The sequence below is a fragment of the Globicephala melas genome, chromosome 4 (genome assembly GCF_963455315.2).
Source record: "Globicephala melas chromosome 4, mGloMel1.2, whole genome shotgun sequence".
In the NCBI taxonomy this organism is placed as follows: Eukaryota; Metazoa; Chordata; class Mammalia; order Artiodactyla; family Delphinidae; genus Globicephala; species Globicephala melas.
The window spans coordinates 135664905-135682843 of NC_083317.1; the positions used below are offsets into that span (position 1 = coordinate 135664905).

The window sequence follows — 17939 nt, forward strand, 5'->3', positions numbered from 1 at the left end:
GTGATCTCTCTCTTTCTTTGGGTGTGCACACATAGAAAAAAGGCCATATGAGGACACAGCAAAAAGGTAGCTGTCTACAAGTCATGAAGAGAGCTCTCACCAGAAACCAACCCTGCTAGCAACATGTTCCTAGACTTCTGGTCCCCAGAACAGTGAAAAAATAAATCTCTGTTGTTTAAGCCACACAGACTGGAATACTTTGTTATGGCAGCCCAAGCAGACTAATATGATAGTAGGAAACTCTACAGGACAAGTAAACTGGTTTCTTCAACAAACGTCTGCAACAAGAAGAGAGAGAGAGGGAGAGAGAGAAAGAAAGGGCACACGCTAGGTGGAGGTGGACTCGAAAATTCAAGAAATTTAAAAGACACCAATCATTTGCATGGGCCTTATTTGGATACATATTCAAACAAACTGGAAAGAAGAAAAAGATAAATTTAACTACAGTATCTCTCAAATTTCACCATCTCCTTATAAATGAGGTATTAACATCATTTTGCAAATGAGAAAACAGAGGCTCGTTGAGGCTAAACAATTTTGCCTAAGATCACTGTAGAAAATAAACTTGTAAAGTGCTTAGAACAGTACCAATAGTCTAGGAAACACTCAACAAATGTTAGCAGATAGCAAAAAAGAAAAAGAAAAGAAGAAGAGGAAGAGGAAAAAGAGATGATTACATTATTTATGACATTTATGGGACAATTGGAAACTTGAACACTGGATATTTTATTATATTAAGGAATTTTTATTGTTACTTTTAAGTGTGGTCAAGGTATTGTGGCTATGGGGTTTTTTTTGTAAAAAAAAAAAAAAAGGGTATCCAGATACATGCTGAAATATTTACAGATGAAATGAAATGATGTCTGGGATTTGCTTCAAAATAATATGGGGGGGTAGCGTATGATAAAATAAATGAAACAAGACTGGCTATGAGTTGATAGTTGTTGAAGCTGGTGATGGATTTGCATGGGTTCATTATAGTATTTTTTCTGTTTTTTGTGTATGTTTGAAATTGTCAAGAACTCAGATACTTTTTTTCTATAACCAACATATCTTTGTACTTGTCTATCTCCACCCTCCCCCTTTGCAAGCAAGGAAGAAAGAAAGAAAGAAAAAGAGAGAGAGGAAGGAAGGAAGGAAGGAAGGAAGGAAGGAAGGAAGGAAGGAAGGAAGGAAGGAATGGAGGGAAAACAGCATAAAGGTATTACCAGTAACCAGGAAAAAAAAAAATTAGTCATGGCAGGTTAACCTTCCTCAAAAAACAGAGACTTTGCCTGTAAAAAATACGTTTAATGACTTCAAAAACAGACATTTTATAGAATAGGAAGAAGGAAAGAAAAAAATGGCCAAAAAAAATTGAGTTGTGCTTTTATGTGAAACTGCCACACCTTCCAGACAAAATCACCTGCTCATCTTCCTTGTCAATCTCCACTGTCACCCCTGATCATTTCTAGGAGCTGCCACCAGTCCGTTCCTCTGGCAGTGGAAGATCCAGTAAAATTCGTTATTTTCTTGATCACCGCCAAGGCTCCAGGACTTATGGGACAGGCAGAATTGGTGGGATCTTCTGTCTGGTGTGTGCTTGACCTGACAGATAAAGTCAGCAAGGAAGATATGCATGCGCCCAAACAATCAGTCCCCACGATGGGTTCTCAGTCTGTGCTCAGTATGTGCTGGCTTTGTATGGAATGTAGTTGTGATTTTATTCCTAGCCTCAAGGAACCCATGATCTAGTAGGATGGTGTGGTGAATACACACAGAATTAATGCCTTAGCCCATAGAATAGGGCTTTTGAGCTTACCAAGTGATTTCACAGATACGGTTTCATTTGATCCTTACAACAGGTCCTGAAAGCAGCACAGAGTGACTATAGCAAAGTCAATTCCAAATTTGGAGTTATAAAATGACCTTGTGATGAACTAGAAGGAAATCCCCCTGAATTTTTTTTATTGAAGTATAGTTGATTTACAATGTTGTGTTAGTTTCTGTACAGAAAAGTGATTCAGATATATATATATATATATTCTTTTTCAGATTCTTTTCCATTATATGTTATTACACGATATTGAATATAGTTCCCTGTGCTATATAGTAGGTCCTTGTTTTTATCTATTTTATATACAGTAGTGTGTATCTGCTAATCCCAAGCCCTTTATTTATCCCTCCCTCCCATCCCCTTTCCCCTTTGGTAACCATAAGTTTGTTTTCTATGTCTGTGGGTCTGTTTTTGTTTCATAAATAAGTTCATTTGTATCACTTTTATAGATTCCACATATAAGTGATATCATATTATATTTATCTTTCTCTGACTTACTTCACTTAATGCGATCATCTCTAGGTCCACCCATGTTGCTGCAGATGGCATTGTTTCATTCTTCTTTATGGCTGAGTACTATTCTACTGTATGTATGTACCACATCTCCCTGACTTATAATCATTCATTGGGTGCTAAGAGGTGGGTGTCTATCTGGGGTAGGCAAGAAGGGATTCTGATACACTTAAGAGAGCTTAAATCCAACCAGTTACACAAGACATGATATAAAAAAAATGTTCCTAAAATATGTTTTTTTAACTGACTCCCACTTAATATGTGCTGTTTTCTCTGTAAGCCATACTGATCTCACTAAACACTTCTGGCTGGCAGTCTTTTACACCTACCGATTATGTTGTAGGCTTTCCTAGAGTCAGTTAGTTGGGTTTGTTCCCAAACCTTTTTATGCCAGTTGTGCTATTTCATAATTATGCAGTTAAAAAGAATATTATATTAACCCATGAAATAATGAGTACAAAAAATAATGGGTTTTTTTTTAATGAAAATTAATTTGGGTGCCATGGAAGAACTTGAAAAAAGTATTTTTATTAAATAAAGTTGCTATTGAATAATATGTAAAGGAGACAACTTTGTGATGAAAATTGTAAAAATCTAGATGGATTCTGCTCTCAGATTGCTTTGTAGCGGTCTTTATGTTGTTGCTCTACTTTAAAAAAAACTAAACTGGAGGCTTCCCTGGTGGCGCAGTGGTTGAGAGTCCGCCTACCGATGCAGGGAACATGGGTTCGCGACCCGGTCTGGGAAGATCCCACGTGCCGCGGAGCGGCTGGGCCCGTGAGCCATGGCTGCTGAGCCTGCGCGTCCGGAGCCTGTGCTCCGCAACGGGAGAGGCCACAACAGTGAGAGGCCCACGTACAGCAAAAAAAAAAAAAAAAAAAAAAAAAAAAAAACTAAACTGGAAATTGTAGATGATACCTTATGAGTGGGCTTTACGCAAGGGAAAGGAGGTCGATTTTAAAGAAAAGGTTTTTGTCCTGTAGCAAAAAATTGGCACACAGGGTCCAGTGGTTAGGACACTGCGCTTCCACCACAGGTGGCCTAGGTTCCATCCCTGGTCAGGGGACTAAGATCCCACAAGCCATGTGGCTCAGCCAAAAAACAAAATTGACACACGAAGGCACATTTCAGTGTTTTAGAATAAATGCTAAATGCATCCCTTTTTATAATTTCCTCAGTTTTTTCAATGAATTTGGTTTTTTTAAATTTATTTATTTTATTTTATCTTTGGCTGTGTTGGGTCTTCGTTGCTGCGTGCGGGCTTTCTCTAGTTGCAGCAAATGGGCTACTCTTCATTGCGGCGCACAGGCTTCTCATTGCGCTGGCTTCTCTTTGTTGTGGAGCACGGGCTCTAGGCACCTGGGCTTCAGTAGTTGTGGCTCCTGGACTCTACAGCACAGACTCAGTAGTTGTGGCGCATGGGATTTGTTGCTCTGTGGCGTGTGGGATCTTCCTGGATCAGGGCTTGAACCCGTGTCCCCTGCATTGGCAGGCGGACTCTTAACCACTGCGCCACCAGGGAAGCCCCAGTGAGCTTGTTTTCAATTTGCTTTTTAAACATATTCTCCTAACAAACTACCTTTCTCAATTTGGTTAGATAAGAGGGCTTGTACTGAACTACATCTGCATGGAGCCTAAACAAAGAAGAGTCAAGGAGAGTCAAGGAGAATGAAAAGTTGATGATGTTCTCCAGGGCTGTCTGCACAAGATAGGAGCAGATTCATATAACTACTCCTTGGAGCTCTCCCCGAGTGGAGGGCATGGGTGGTTGAGCTCATCTAGATTGATGTCATTGGCCACTGGGGTTGTTTAACATCCCCCTTGTTCTGATTTCCTCTTCACCAAGAAATCCTCTGTCTACGATCTGGCCATCCATGTACATTTCCTCCTAGAAGAGAATGTGCTGATGAGAGAAGACTTGAGGCCTGATTCCTGAAGCTGTTAACATTTTTCATTGTAAATTAGCAAAGTATTACAATGATGTATAATTTATAGGAGACAGTACTGCCTCTTCTGATACTCCTAGTGAAAACATACCTTGAAGCAGGTGGAAGTCATCCAACAATGTTAATATATCTGCCAATTTAAAAATATTGACAACAGATTCAAAATGTTTCAATACCCCCTGTGACCTAAATGAAACTGCCAGTTTGCAATCCATGCTCCAGAATCCATGATGCAGAAGAAGGAGACGTTCTTTTTGTGGTGGTTGTTTTGCTATTCAACTTAGAGTCTGGGTCTCTTTGCATCAGCAAATGTGTTTATTTGCCATGGATTGAGGACCTACTATGCATAAGACACTGTTGCAGGTGACTTACATACATTCAAATAATCCTCATAATCTAGCAAAATTTTCATTTTATAGTTGAAGAAGCAGATAGAGAAGTTAGTTAACTTTCCCAAGCATGCACAGCTAAATAGAGCTGATATTAGAGGTCAGGTTTCACTTGCTTCAGCATTCTTCTTTTTTTTTTTTTTTTTGCAGTAGGCGGGCCTCTCACTGCTGCGGCCTCTCCCGTCGCGGAGCACAGGATCCAGACGCGCAGGCCCAGCGGCCATGGCTCACGGGCCCAGCCGCTCCGCGGCATGTGGGATCTTCCCGGACCGGGGCACGAACCCGCGTCCCCTGCATCGGCAGGCGGACTCTCAACCACTGTGCCACCAGGGAAGCCCCAGCATTCTTCTTTTTCACTAAAAAATATCACATTATTAAATTCATCAGTGTTCCCTTTTTCTGCAATTAAAAATTTTCTGTCACTCTAACTGTGAATCTTTTTTTTGTTTTTTGCTTCATTTGTTAAACAATTACCACAAGTTAAGACTTCCAGGAGAAATAAATACTCCATATTATCAGGAAACATTCTGAAAGAAGCCAAGGTCAGCCCCATGGCTAAATAAATGGGCAGCGTCAATGGGTTCTGTGCTTGTGTGACCCCCCCGCAATGCAGAGGTGCTAACATCGGGTTACGCAGGAGACAGTTGCCCCAAGGAGAGTTAAACTGGTGACATTTCAACAGCCAACACAATGAAATTGATTATTAGCTGTTTACCATGTGACAGGTACTGTGCTAAGAATTTGGAATGCGTTTAATTCTTACAGCAAACCTATGAAGAAATTGAGGTGCAGAGATGTGAGGTAACTTGCCCAAGGTCACATAATAGTAAATTGAAGAGACCAGATTCAAGTTCAGGTTTAGTCGGGCTCCAAAGTCCATGCCATTAATCACCTTGAGAGTCTATCTTCCAGTTATATTAACCGTTTGTTGGATGAACATTTCGTGCCTGGCCCTGTGCTCATGATAGACACACACCCATAGTTTTTCATGACTTAACTTCTCTTTTCCTTTAATTTTTTGGGTGGCATAAGGCAGGCAGTTTATGCTATAGAGTCTGGCCCCTCCTTGAAGATGCTCAAATAACTTATTTTTTGAGGAATCTAGCAACTGTTATGCTAAAGAGAGTAAATTAAGGACTACAGGGTACTATGATGATGATAATTACAGTTTACTGAGTGCTTACTCTGTACCAGGCATCTTACTAAGCACTTTATATGTAATATCCTGTTTTAATACTTTGCACCAATGCTATGAGGCAGATACAAAGTAACCAAATATCTCCAAGAACCCTTAGCCAAGGTAAGGATAAAGGCATGACTTCCCTACACTGATTGAGACACAGTTGGAAAGAAGCTATAGAAGGGAGGGATTTTGATAAGTGAAACCAATGGCACAGAATAGATCCCAGAAGACATTCTCATGCACGAGTGGAAACTTCATCTACAACAGAGCTGGCATTGTAGATCATTGGAAAAATTAGAGACCATTCAATAGTTGGTGTAAGGGAAATCAGATGTACATGTGGAAAAAGAATTGGATACCTACCTCACACAATATACAACAACCAATGAAGTATGCAAAGAAAAGCTTCAGAACCTTTAGTAGAAAATATAGGAGAATATTGGTGTGATCTCAATGTAGGAAAGAATAAACAAGAACAAAAGTGCAAGTCATGAAGGAAAGTTTTGTCAAACTCAGCGCCATTAAAATTAAGAAATTCTGTTTATCAAAATGTGGCAGGACGAATGTGAAAGACAAGTTACAATCTGGGAAAAGAAATTTGCAAAACATATAACCAACAAAAAAAATTTATCCAGAAAGTATGTTTTATACTATATATATTGTATATGTAAAACACATATATGCACTTATAGCAAACATATCTATAACACACATCTTAGAAATTAATTTTTAGAAAGGCAAAATCTAACAGAAGGCATTTGACAGAAGAGAAACCATGAATGTCCAATAAATGCATGCAACCATGCTCAATCTGATTTATAATTAGGAAAATGGAAATTAAACCTGAATGAGATACCATTTTACAGCATCCAAACTAATAAAACATTTTTAAAACATGTTGGTGAGGCAGCTGTGGAATAACATAAATTCTTACATACTGTTGGTGGGAATGTAAATTATTCCAACCACTTTGAAAATAATTTGGCATTATTTAGTGAAGTTGAACATACACATAAAATGTTCCGTTACCCAGCAATCCCAGGGATGTGTACGCACACACACACACATTTACCCCAGATCAACTCTTACACGTGTGCAACACAAGGCATGTACAAATATGCCCAAATAGCATTTTCTTTGTAGTAGCAAAACAATAAGAAACAGTTTAAATGGCTACCAAGAGAAGAATGGATCATTTCTGCCATACTTACACTATACCTTACTGCAATGAAAATGAATGAACTTTAGCTATATGTATCAATATAAATGCGTATTTCAAACAAAATGCCAAGTGAAAAAATCACATTGCAGGAGAATATATGCAATATGATAACATTTATGTAAAGTGCAGAAACAGGCAAAACTGAATTGTACGTTGCTAAGGCATGCGTGGAAGTCTATTTTTTTTGAGTGATGGAATCACATACCCAAACTTTAGAGCTGTGCTTATTTTGGGAGAAGGAAGGTCAGGAGAATGGCATGAAGGTGGGGCACAGAGGGGATTTCAACAGAACTGGGAACGTTCTCTTTCATGAGCAGAGTGGTAAATCCATGAGCGTTCATGTTATTATTATTAAGTTCCTTATACATTTTTGAAAGTTTGTAATAAGGTAGAATGGAGATAAGAGATGAGAAGATGACTGGAATCGTTGGCTACATATTTAATAACCCAAGGAAATAATATCTCTTGGAGATACCAACCCAGTATTCTCTTTTATCTTCTCTATCAACCTTCGCCATCCCTCTTACCTCCTCCGGCCAAAAAAGAAAACAAAAACTAAACAAATTAGTGAATGAATAACCCATAATTTGAGTGAAACCAGTTATTTATTTTATTTTTTTGAAATAACACATGGAAATACAATAGTTTGGTACAGTGCCTGGTACAAGGTAACTGATCAGTAAATGTTATTTTTTTATTATTCAATTTATTTATTTTTGGCTACGTTGGGTCTTCATTGCTGCGTGCGGGCTTTCTCTAGTTGGGGCGAGCAGGGGCTACTCTTGGTTGCGGTGCACGGGCTTATTGCAGCAGCTTCTCTTGTTGCGGAGCACAGGCTCTAGGCGCACGGGCTTCAGTAGTCGTGTCACGTAGGCTCAGTAGATGTAGCTCATGGGCTCTAGAGTGCAGGCTCCGTAGTTGTGGCGCACGGGCGTAGTTGCTCTGCGGCATGTGGGATCTTCCCGGACCAGGGCTTGAACCCGTGTCCCCTGCATTGGCAGGCGGATTTTTAACCACTGCGCCACCAGGGAAGTCCTAAACCAATAATTTAAAAAGCAAACCCAATAAAAAACTGATTGGTGAAATGAAGATATCAAAGATATTCTCATAAAGGCTGAGGGACAGGAATTCCCTGGTGGTCCAGTGGTTAGGACTCTGTGCTTCCACTGCAGGGGGCACAGGTTCCATCCCTGGTTGGAGAATTAAACCCCTCATGACGCGCAGCCAAAAAAAAAAAAGGCTGAGGGAGGTGTTCCGTCATGATATTTGGTCTTCAGACTTTTTTTTTCTGTGAACTTTAAAAAAATTTTTAAAAACTATGTACAGCTCATAATTTTTATGTTTACATCTAAAACTTTTCATAAGTTTAAGAAGTAAAGAAGGCAATTCCCTATTTATTAGTAATACTGACATTTTAAAACAAGCTTTGTATAATTTTAAAAATGTTTCCAGTGAAATCTATGTACTATAGTAATTTGATATATAATCATCCATTTAAAATATACAAGAACAAGCTCTTCTTAAAATACTGACATTTAAAATAAGACTTTAATATAATTTTTAAAAATGCTTCCAATGGAATCTATGTACCATAGTGATTTGATATCATTATCCATTGAGAAATGGTAGAATAAGCTCTTCTAAATGTTGCATCATTCTTTCTTCTCTTTGATTCACATTTTCATTCCTTTACCTTACAGAACTTTACCCTTATGAAACATACTTTGTGTCATATTTTTCTACAACAAAAAGATGTATATAAACTTAGAGTCCTTAAGTATCTAAGTAAGTGCTAAAAAATTTCTTCTGGATTGAGTCATACAATGGTTAATGGTATACAGTGGATAAAAACACAAATATACGTTTTGGTAGTTATTATTATTAAACACAATTTTTATTGGAAATGGATCTCTTCATGAGATAGATCAATTTTTTTCTTTTTTTAAAAAATATTTATTTATTTATTTAGCTGCATTGGGTCTTACTCGTGGCATGCAGGATCTTTCGTTGTGGTGCACGGGCTTCTCTCTAGTTGTGGCATGCGGGCTCAGTAGTTGTGGGACGTGGGCTTAGTTGCCCCACGGCAAGTGGGATCCTAGTTGCCCAACCAGGGGTTGAACCCATGTCCCTTGCCTCGAAAGGTGGATTCTTTACCACTGGACCACCAGGGAAGTCCCCAGTGTTTTTTTTCTTTCCTTTGTTCTACTTCTTAAAGACAATAAAATAATATATCCATGTTGACAATTACTTGCTGCTAAAGTGGAATAGGATTCAGCAATGTCGAACAATACTCTGCAAAGAATAATTTGTGGTCTTAAGATCTGCAATTCAGGAGACACAGATTCTGGTAAAACCAAAAGAGTGTTCCAAGGGAGAGTGTCAGGGGCTTATGAAGGCAAAAGCCACGAGGTTGTTAGCTGCCTGGCAGGAATTATGATTGACTATGATGTAGGAGAGGAAATATTTGTCCTTAAGGGATAGGCTGCCATGAGTTATTTTAAGGTAAGGGTCCAATAAGTAGCTTGAGTTTCTGGATCATTGGGCAGGTGTTCTGGATGCCTGCATTAAGAAAATAAGTGGTCAAAGATCAGATTCTATCAGTACTAAGACGTGCGTAAGTCCCACTTCCTCACTGGCCTCCTAGCTCCATTTTAGAGAGCTCTCTTAGCAATACCAACTCCATTTTGATTTTCCTTTCACAGAATCAATACTCACCCTATTTTTTCCTTTTTTAATAGATGTAAACGCTGAGAAATTTTGTTCCTGTTTAAGCAGTGAGATTGGAAGTTTTGTTATAGAAATGTCATTTAATTCTTTGAATTCTTTTTGAATAAATGCTAAAAATCACTTAGTGGGTTTTTTCCTCAAAATTATTTTAAAATAACTATCAGTGGATAATTCACATCTCCTTCAACTTTGTTGGGAGCAATGAATCAACCACATTTGACTTGTGAAAATATTTGTAACCAGTTATTAGACTTAGTCACTTTCTCAACAATAACACCAATACTTCAAATTGTTTCTTTTCTTGGGAATCAGGTGGTTTTTGCACCCTGAAGCAATGCACCATTGTAAGATTTGAGATGGAAGAGAGGAGAGAAGAAAAGTAGAAAGAAGTCTTTGGTAAAGGGGAGCATATAGCTTTGGTCTGACTCTTTCTTAGACAGATTTTAGGAAACAGTGAAAATAGGTTTTGAGGATCTGGAAACTGATTGCTTTAAAACTTCTCAAGACTCTACATGGAAAGTTTTCCAGACTCTTCTTGGAGTGTAGTCTGTGTACAAGCAACATTGGCATGGCTGGGAGCTGGTTAGAAATGCAGAATCTCAGCCCCACTCCAGACCTAGAGAAACAGAATCTACATTTAACAGAAATCTCGGGGGTGATTCATTAATACATTAGTTTGAGAAGCACTGGACTAGACCATTACCACTCCCCCATCCCCCAGGCCTCATAGTTCGTGCATTGGCTCTAGCGTGGGTTCCTTCAAAGTGTAGGCAGGGACTTCCCTGGTGGCACAGTGGTTAAGAATCTGCCTGCCAATGCAGGGGACACGGGTTCAAGCCCTGGTCCGGGAAGATCCCACATGCTGCGGAGCAACTAAGCCCGTGCGCTGCAATACTGAGCCTGCGCTCTAGAGCCTGCAAACCACAACTACTGAGCCCACGTGCCACAACTACTGAAGCCTGTGTGCCTAGAGCCCGTGCTCCGCAACAAGAAAAGCCACTTCAATGATAAGACCCGCAACGAAGAGTAGCCCCCGCTCGCCGCAACTAGAGGAAGCCCGCGCACAGCAATGAAGACCCAACGCAGCCAAAAAAAAAAAAAAAAGTGTAGGCAATCCTTTAATCCCTCTCCAGCATCTGCTGCTCATGATTCTGCCTTTAGTACTCCAAGAAGTCCCCTGGTTCAATTTCCAGCCACCTCTGAGACTGAGCTGGGCTTCCTGACTGCAGATAATTTAAAGACTACTTATGAAAAACCAGATGGTCCCTAAGGGACCCCTGGTGATAAGTGGCAGCTGATGGTTCTCACTTCCTTCTCACTAATGATCAGATTTGGGAAAGAGATTCGTTTTCCTCTCTGAGTGTCACTTGGGCCTGTGATTTTGAATTGCGGGATGTTAAGATTGGCAAGACCTGCCTGTGTCACAGAGAGGTTTCCTCCTATCATCCCTGTGAACATTGTGACCTTGTCATTAGGAGAGCTACAAATAGTTGCTTTTTTTTTTTCTAAGGAAAATAAAAGCCTATTCAAATAGAGGGTCAAAAGCTACTGGCTCTAGCAAGAAGAAAATGGCAGTGATTGTATCTTTGAAATGTTTTTGCCTTTCCCTGTAGTATTTCTGCTGTGTTGACAGTTGTGCCATCCAAGCTTGGCCTGGCCCTCCACCCGCCCCTGGGCTCTGCGTTCACTTTTCATGTGTGTGAGATTCCAGATCTATAAACAAAGGGGCCCAGTGCCAAGGTCTCCCTCTTGGGCACCAACACCCAAGTGTCAGTGGTGTTTGGAAGCAGACAAGCCATCCGTGGGAGGAAGCATTTCCCTGGCATCATTCTCGCTTTGCCCCAGCAGCGGGAAAACCTGCGTTACGCTGGACAGAGCTAGAACAGCTCAGAGTTCAAACGCTGCTCCATCACTCATCGGCTGGGTGATGTGGGCAAGTGACCTAAACTTTCTGAACTGCTGAGTCTCTATCTTGAAAATGGCATCAACTCAAATGGTTTCAGGAGAATTAAATGAGACTTAGATCACAAAGTACGTAAGTGGATGCTCTATAAAAGTGACTTTTCTCCTCCCCAAACAAATGGATGGTGTTGATTAAAACCATTGCTTCATAAAGTCATGGGCTCTTAGGCTGGAGCAATTCTTAAAAATATCTTATTTGCTCTTGAAGAAACTGGAGGGAAAAGTAATCTGCGTGGATGAGCCAAGATTCAGATTTTACAAAAGGGCTAATTGTGCTAATGATAATTTAAGATGACGGTGACCAAGAATGGACACATTTCTCTACAGCTGATTGGCCACAGAGCTGTGCTGTAGGTTACGAGAACTAAATCAGAATGCAAATAGACAAGAAGAGAGAGGAGGTAGGAGAGCAGGAGGAACACAGCCCTGAGAGTCCTCCAATGCACTGTATTGCTGCTTTGAACAGTATTTCCAGTAGTGAAAGTAGGTGTTAATATCAGTGGTTCTCAAAGCTTGGTCCCTAATCAGCAGTGTCAGCATCACCTGGGAACTTGTTAGAAATACAAATTCTCTGGCCCCAGCCCAGACCTACTGAATCAGAAACGCTGGTGGTGGGCCCAGCAGTGTTTTAGCAAACCTGACATGTGATTCAGCTGTATTGTACACTAGAGGTTGGGAATTACCGGTTTACATTATAGCACATTATCATCTTTTCTAAAGCAAAGTAAAATGACATCATAAATGTCTTAGCATTTGAAATTCCTCACCTCCTTGTATGCTGTGAAAATTCCCAGATACTATTGTCTGCTGATTCTTGCACAGTCACCAGATATAACTTCCTCCTCTGCCTTGGGTGGGATTTGTCTAATCAGGAAACAGTAAAAAAAAAAAAAAAAAAAAAAAAAAAGATTTTGAAAATTAAGCAAATGAATCTGATCTCGCTTCTATTCTCTAGAAATACCTTTCCTCTGCTGTAACGATATATTTATAACTTTATTGCAAATTACACAAGTCACCCAGTTTTCATTTCCACACCATAACAATCCCATCTCTAGAAGCAGTCACGATGAAGCCCTGTGTCGTCTGGAACATGGCGATATCTGTGATGATGTCGTGGTGACCCACAGGCAGAGACTCTGGGCCCTTCCGAGGGGCGTCATTACTTGGTCCCACCTTCTGCTTATTCAGAATTTCCTGTTTGGTGGTTAATAGTCGAGGAGAAAGCCGGAAGTTAAAGGCTGTAACACATTCTGCCTCTTTTCATATTCTGTCATCATCAGCTGTTTACCGATGTGTCTCTTATCATGTGTTTGCCTCAATCCCCCAGATGGGGGCTCCTCAAGGGCAAGAGTCATCTTCTAATCCCTTTCTAGACGGCAAGCGTGAAACAGATGTTCATGAACGTGACTGAAACAGATGCCCAGCGAGGCCATCAGGCTCTCCCAAGGCTTGGGACTCATCTGAGCGCCCATGGCTATTCCCTATGGCTCCCTTTGTTACCCCACTTCTATTTATTCTGTGGGTGTTTATTACTTACTTTATTTCCACGTGGCGTCCTCTAGAGACTTTGTAAATGATTGACTGCATTCATCCCCCCCAGCTCTGCAGAGATCAGTCTCTGTAAATACACTGGATGCCGGCGATTCACGGCTAAAAGCTTTCTAATGAGGACAACTCCAACATGTTATTTTCAACATTCAACTCCCCAGTTTGAATAATTCATGGGGAAAAAAAATCTGTTGATCTAGAAGTGACTGGGCTATTTTAATGAAAGTCGAGATTCGCAATGTTTTAGAGCTGGAGATTCTATGAGGAGACTGAAGGCGGGAAGTGATTGCCCTGCACCCAGTGAACTGGTGAACCCAGGTCTTCTCTGGCCGATACCCCGGCCGGCCAAGGTCTCACAGTGGCTGGTCGTCAGCCCGAAAGCAGCACTCAGATCTGAAGATGCACACGCCCAGCGCTTGGCTTCAAGCCCGGCAGCCTGCCACACAACGCCAAAGGTCAGGTCCAAGGGCCTGCTCCCTTGCCTTGCTGGGCTACGGAAGACCCAGGGAGATTGTATGTCCTTTTCCATCTTCAATCTAGCCCAGTTGGTCTCAACTGGCTGCACATTAGAACCCCCTGGGGAGCTTTTGAAAAAGTGGATGCCCAGAACCTACCCCAGACCAGTTACATCAGTCTCTGGGGGTAGGGGTGGGGCTGGGGCCTCAGTCTTTGTAAAGCCTCCCAGCTGATTCCAACCTGAAGCCAAGTTTGAGAAAGGTTGAACCCAGCCCTTCCTCTTGTCTCGTATTCTCTTGAAGGCCAGGACCCTCCTCTTGTTCCTTCTGTTTTCTTTTGCTAATCCTTGGGCTTTAACACCGTAAGCACACAATTTACATTATGGGTGCTGCCACTCCAAGCCCTTTAAGACATTCGCACAAACGGCCCTGCAGTCCCCTCTCATCTCTCTCAGTTGGCTGTGTCTCCTCTCATCTGGGTGGCCCTCCTCCAGGCCTCCTCAAGGTCCCCACAGGGCCTCACTCTCCCGGGGGGGGGGCAACTATTTGTCCCTGCACCTTCTCCTGAAGCCCCCTCCTCCTGGGCTTCCATCTGAGACAGCGGTGAGCCTGGACCAGAGGCACTGGGAGCCCAGGCTGGACAGCAAGCTCCAGGGAGGCTGCTCCTATGATGATTGGTCCCAGAGGGAATAATTTTTGCAGCAGCTCTTCTTTTGTTCTTGCTGGCTAAGTGTGTGGGCGTGCAGCAGGCATTTGCTGGGGAACGTCGGCAAAAAATAAAACTTTTCAAGCTTCAGTTCTGTAGACAGATTGAGAGGCCTCCCAACAGTTCAGAATTGCCGAATCTGGATCCATCCACCCACTTACCCCCCAGGAAGTGGCAGGTCGAGTTCGATGTGTTTTGATTTGTTAACAGTGGCCTAGCTTATGGGACTTTACATCGGAAGGGTGATGCTTGAAGATAAACCAGTCAACAGGTGATTTTTGAACACTCGCTGCATGCAGAGCACTGTGCTAGGCACTGATAAAACCAAGGGGGAATTCACCTCTGCTAAAGGAACTTTATGGGCCTTGGCCATGGGGAGGAATTGAGGTTCGGGGGAGGCAGCAGTCAGTCCGAAGGTCAAGAAGAGCAGAGGGCTGAGATGCAGTCCCTGACCGGGCAGGGACAGGAAGAAAGTAAAAAAAAGCCATAAAAGGAGGAGGGGGTGGGAATGGCAAGATGACAAGTGTGTGTTTAACTTCCCAGGATTTAAAGTCCTGTAACTGTTTGCCTAACCTATGCTCACCAACCATACTGCAGCCTCCACATTGTTTCAATCTTGCCATTTTGACCCCTAGCACATTCGGACCCTGCAGAGAGCTCAGCAAACACTATGCCGAGACAGCTGCAGCTTCCTTCCCAAGTTGTCTCTCTCCCTCTGCGTGTGTGTCTCTTCCTCATTTGCTGGCTCCCACCATGCCTCTCCCTTGCAATCTCTTAGATACAGAACATTTTTTTTTCCATGGATAAGTAGAGAAATAAATCCAAGCTCGCAGCCTTTTATCAGAGCAATAATGAATACAACTGGTAGAAATAATCAATACAAAATAAGGTTAACAACAGCTAACACTACATACAGGGGAAAAAATAGCTATTGAGTGAAAATTACCTGCAGAATCAAACCTTGACGAAATGTAGACATCCAGATCTGTTTGGGAACGGTTAGATTTGTTGGAAGTAATGGCCACAAAATGAAACTCACAAAGGCAGATGTTATAATTGTTAAAATTTGACCTGGACAAAAACCTGAAAGTGAATCAAATTTTCCTGTAAAATTTAAACAAGAAAAGAATCGATGCCAATGACGATAATTCTAATAAACTTTAATAAAAATGGTAAAAGCTGGAAACTAATTGTGCTGTAGCGAAAACTGATCAATGAATTTCATTACTTAATGACACTTGTTCTAGAAGTTCCTTTCTTGATGGAAATCTATCAATGTTGGCATAATTCTGATTAAAATGTGTAAGGCCAAACTTCCATTGGGGTTTAAATAACAATCAAAAATTATCGTGACCCCCCCCCCCCCAGAGGCAACAAGGTGGGAGCTAAACCACCACTCCAGGGTGGGGCATTGGAATCTGTATTTCAAAAAGAATATTCCCCATTTTGAACCTTAATTTAAACAAACCAACTGTTAAAAAAATGTATTGGGGGGCAACTCTGGAAGTTTGAACATGGACAGGATGTTGGATGGTATTAAGCAATTGTTTCTATTATTTTTAGGCATAATGATGTTATGATCATGTTTCTTAAACATGGACAGAACTGTCTTTCCCCAAAATTCATATGTTGAAGCCCTAACCCCTAATGTGACTGTATTTGGAGATAGGGCCCTTAAAGGAGTAAATTAAGGTTAAATAAGGTCATAAGGTGGGGGAGCCTGATCCAATAGGACTGGAGTCCTTACAAGAAGACAAAGAGAGGGACTTCCCTGGTGGCACAGTGGTTAAGAATCCACCTGCCAATGCAGGGGACATGGGTTCGATCCCTGGTCCAGGAAGATCCCACATGCCGCGGAGCAACTCAGCCCGTGTGCCACAACTACTAAGCCTGTGCCCTGGAGCCCACAAGCCATAACTACTGAGCCTACGTGCCACAACTACTGAAGCTGTGCACCCCGAGCCCGTGCTCTACAACAGAGAAGCCACCGCAATGAAAAGCCCGCACACCGCAACGAAGAGTAGCCCCCACTCACTGCAACTAGAGAAAGTTCACATGTAGCAACGAAGATCCAACGCAGCCAAAAATAAATACATAAATAAATAAAAAGAAGGGGAAGAGATACTGTGAGTGCACGGTACAGAGAAAAGGCTGTACCACAAAAAGCCAAGGAGAGAGGCCTCAGGAGAAACCAAACCTCTCCACGCCTTGATCTTAGGCTTCCAGCCTCCAGAACTGTGAGAAAATGAATTTCTGTTGTTTAGGCTACTGAGTTTACGGCATTTTATTATGGCAGCCCTGGCAAACTAAGACAAGTCTTTACATAGTAGAGATACCTACTGAATTATTTATGAGTGGAGCAATATGAGATTTGCTTTAAAATACTCCAGAAATAAAAATAGACAGTAGGGGAGTATAGATGAAAACAAGACTGGCTAAAAATTGACAATTGCTGGAGCTGGGTAACAGGTACACAGAGGTTCATTACACTCTCCTCTTCTACTGGAGAGCATGTTTAAAAATATCCAAATAAGTTAAAAAAATTGCCATGGACAATTGTAAGGTGATTTTCATGCCCATTCAAGTAGATAATTACTGAAAGGTTTTCTCATTATCTTGTGTTCTAACCTGGGTTGATATGGCCTGGAATAAATGTGTTACTAACATGTATTTATAAATAACATTTTAACTAAATATAATAAGGCAGTAGGGAAAGGAATGAAAATGCCAACTGCAGGCAGTGGAACTGTGGGCAAGGGAGAGCAGGCAGGGAGGAAGGAGTCAGCATTTACTGAGCACCTAATGCACACTGGGTGCTTTGCAAACGTTAACTTTGGATGCTCATACTGGTTTAGGAAGTAGACTTTTAAATTTTTTAATCTTTTAAAAAAGCTGTAACATGAAGAAACGAAGGCCCAGAGAGGATGAATGAATTCCCAAGATTACATGCAAGGAAGTGACTCAGCTGGGACTTGAATCCCATCTGTTTGCCTCCAAAACACACATTCTTTTCCCTGGCCATTACCTCCTCCCTAGATGTTGCCAAATGACAGATCATAAAGGGCAGAGGAGTTCTGATGAGGATGAGGTCATGAAGACGTGGGTCCAGTACACACTAACAAAGGACTTGAGCTTGGAGGTAGGTCCTGGAGGTGGAGTGAAGAAAACAAGGGCATCCCTGGAGTGAGGAGGGACAGCAAGATACAAGAACCTGGTAGCGGATAGAGAATGAGAGGCCACTGTGGCTCCTGTGGACATGTGGTGAGGGCAGGAGTGGGGCGTGGGCAGTGCACTTGAAAGAGGAGCTGTCCCAGGACTTGGACCTGGACAAGATTGGTAAACATAACCGATCTCAAAACGAGGTGGGAAAATGAAGCCTCCATCAACAGGTGAGGGAAGCCAGGAGTAAGTTGTTTCAGGTGGGGAGAGGAGAAAGGAATTAATTCAATTTAGACATGTAGAATTGGAGATG

At 41.6% G+C, this 17939-nt stretch overlaps 1 long non-coding RNA gene across 1 annotated transcript in view; it reads left to right on the plus strand.

Moving 5' to 3' along the window:
* LOC132597212 (uncharacterized) overlaps positions 1 to 5080 on the plus strand; it is a 7249-nt gene extending 2169 nt beyond the window's left edge. Inside the window, exons 2-3 of the long non-coding RNA XR_009563627.1 lie at positions 2339 to 2406; positions 4815 to 5080. This is a non-coding gene — a long non-coding RNA (uncharacterized lncRNA). The remainder of the gene's footprint in view (positions 1 to 2338; positions 2407 to 4814) is intronic.
* The last annotated feature ends 12859 nt before the right edge of the window (positions 5081 to 17939 follow it).